Raw genomic sequence first — 3,199 nt, forward strand, 5'->3', positions numbered from 1 at the left:
CACATATCATACACAGGTCTGAATAAGGGACCATGTCTGATGACACTGTGTGCGCCAGTTTTTTTGCTGAACCGATTCAAAATTTCCGGCTTCCATGGAAATATCTGCCCTGTTTCCGCCTTCCTTTCCAAGTTTAGACCTTCACTCCTTGCTTGTAGCGCCGCCTCCTCGCCGACAACCCTCCTTCACGCTGCTTGGCCTCGTCTATCCAGGCAGGTAATCCACACCCAACCCCCATCCTCCTCCTCCTTCCACATCCCACATGCCCCGACTGCCGGCGCGACACCTTTCACCCAAATCACCGACCCCTCCACCAAATAAGCGTCGGCCTAAGCTGTGGAGCATTTGGCAGTGGAGAAGAAAATGGCGGCCACACGCGCGGATGCGGTTCACGATGGCTGCCATTCGTGGCGACCCCCAGATCTTGGAGGAGCACCTTGCCATTTGCTAGCTATGCCGGTTAAGCATGCTCGGTTTACCCATTGCGTGTGCTGCTCCTGCCTTTTCTGAACAAATTCTAGTGAATTGTTTTCTCTAATTTTACCATGCAATCTGTTGCTCTAGTGTATATGTTCTATATGTCGTGCAATGTGGTCCTCACTTATTAACTGTTTGGTTAATTAGTTGTCGTCTTCAGTTAACTATTTGGTTCAATTCTACAAATGTGATGTTCAATTCTTTAGGCTGCAATTTTGTATTGTCTTCCATGTGAGAAATAAATCAAATTTATCTTTACAAAATACATGAGAAACGAATACAATTACAATATTTCCAAGTTGTCAAGCATGCTTGGTTTGGTTAACTGTCTGATCTTCTAGTATGTTATACATTGTGCAATGTGGTGCTCACTTAACGTTTGGTTCATTTGTGTGGTGTTTTGTTAACTGTTTGGTTCAATTCTGCAATGCGATGTTCAATAGTTGTGGGTGCATTCTGTTATTGTATACCAGGTGAGAAATAAATCGAATTTGGCTGTACCAAATACATGAGAAACAAATACAATTGCTATATTTCCAAGTTGTTAAGCATTCTTGGTTTAGTTAACTGTCTGACCTTCTATTAGGAGTATGTTATACTGTGCAATGTGGTGCTCAGTTAACATTTCGTTCATTTTTTGTGGTGTTTAGTTAACTGCCTTGTTCAATTCTGCAATGCGATGTTCAATAGTTGTGGGTGCATTCTGTTATTGTATACCATGTGAGAAATAAATTGAATTTGGCTATACTGAATACATGAGAAGCAAATACAATTACTATATTTCCAAGTTGTTAAGCATGCTTGGTTTGGTTAACTGTCTGATCTTCTATTAGGAGTATGTTATATTGTGCAATGTGGTGCTCAGTTATTGTTTGGTTCATTTGTTGTGTTGTTTAGTTAACTGCTTGGTTCAATACTGCAATGCGATGTCCAATTCTGGTGGGTAAAATTTTGTATTGTTGTGTATGTGAGGAATAAATAGAATTTGGCTGCACTTAATACATGAGAAACATATACAAGTGCTATTTTTACTAGTTCTTAATCATGCTTGGTTTGGATAAATGGGTTTTCCATGTGGCTTGAATTAATCTGATGAATCTGCAATGTGCTTATTTTTCATCAACATATTTTACTGATAGCATGCGAACCCTTAGTTAACCTGATGACTAACTACCTTATATGTGTTGCAGGGAAACAATGGGAAGCACTGAGGTTTACAATCGAGGTTAGCACATGCATGGTCCATTGTCTAATAGCACATTATTGTGCAATTGCAGGAACCATTCTAATATTTAAGTTTCTAACAATTTGGTCTTGCACATGTAGGTCCTGCTGTTGCAGGTTTTGACCCACTGTTCGACCCTTTTTGCATATGGGGAAATGAGTTGTCCATGAATATCAATCAAGTCAAGAAACTCACAAAGATTGTTAGGATAAAGATATTAGTGATAAAAAACAACAAGATCTTTGTCTGCACAATGAAGAAGACATCAATTCACTACAAGATGGTACTAACAATTATACCTTGCCTTTTTTATTCCTTTGCCCCATTTCCAATATAGAGAAGATATTTATGCACATCCTTATTTTCAGGCCTTTTCAAAGCAGTTCACTGATGATTACCTCTCAAACCACCTCTATGGTCAGGAGGCAAGGAAGGTTTTCATACAACACCCACAGTTCAATATGTAAGTGTTCCTGAAGAGGATGAAGGATGGACGGTCAATCATCCACAGGCACTGGCCTAAAGTTGCAAAGACCTTTAACATCAATGAAGGCTCAATATCCGCCTTTCGTTTCAGCAGTTTTCCAGATGAGATGCATCTGTTTATGTACCGCCTATGATGCTAATTTCGAAAGATTCTAGATGTCGCAAGTGAAAGTTGGTGCTGGTGCAATTGTGTAATGGGGTAGCTGAGTGCTGAAGCTATATGATGTATTACAATTATGAAATCCTGCTTCCTTAATATGGAAATAAAATATATTGTGTGCTTAATATGAAATGTCAATTAGATTAATAAATAGATTATTAATAATGGGGAAATTAGATAGCTAATGGCCAATTAGCCTGCTAATTGGGTTTTTCTATTGCAACGGTTACTGAGAAAACACCGTGGGCGATGACCTCAGGCAACGCACATAGTTTCTGGAAATAAACATTGTTGGATCAATGAACAATCACACATGACATCCTCTTGAAAACTGTTTGTGTTAGGCCGCCTTGCGTAAACGTTTACCACATAAAAATTGTGTGTGATGGACAACCTTTGCCACACAGTTTCTTCTACGCATCGTGTGTGATGCATTCAATAACGCAAGCGATAAAATTGTTAATATAGTGTGCAATCGAAACGCTATCACAAATGATTTAATGGGGAAATTGTGTGTGATGTACCTTCAAACGGAAACATTTTTCTTGGAGCAATTGTGTGGGATGTATAAACAAACGGAAACGTTTAGCGGGGACTGACTATGTGGGATGTTTCAGCACGATGGCGGGATGATGAAGAAGAAGGAGCGAGCAGCAGGAAGATGAAGATGGGCTGGGGGCTTTGCCCCTTCCCCATTTATAGCCAGAGGAAGGCCAGCCGGCGGCCTCTCACGCTCCAAGTAATGATGGCCCCGCTGCATGCACCAGGCAGTTGTCAAGTCGGGCAGTTGCCGAGGCAACATGGGGAAGCAGAGAGGGCACGTCCCGTCAAGCACTACACGTCAGCCTGGC

The 3,199-nt window shown here is 40.9% G+C and overlaps 1 long non-coding RNA gene across 1 annotated transcript; it reads left to right on the plus strand.

Moving 5' to 3' along the window:
* The first annotated feature begins 1,664 nt into the window (after positions 1-1,664).
* Positions 1,665-2,465, plus strand: LOC147970805 (uncharacterized). The gene is made up of 3 exons (XR_015604304.1): positions 1,665-1,702; positions 1,804-1,985; positions 2,071-2,465. It is a non-coding gene; the product is annotated as an uncharacterized LOC147970805 (long non-coding RNA).
* The last annotated feature ends 734 nt before the right edge of the window (positions 2,466-3,199 follow it).

Source organism: Triticum urartu, chromosome 5A (genome assembly GCF_056163025.1).
Source record: "Triticum urartu cultivar PI428250 chromosome 5A, HENAU_Tu73, whole genome shotgun sequence".
NCBI lineage: Eukaryota > Viridiplantae > Streptophyta > Magnoliopsida > Poales > Poaceae > Triticum > Triticum urartu.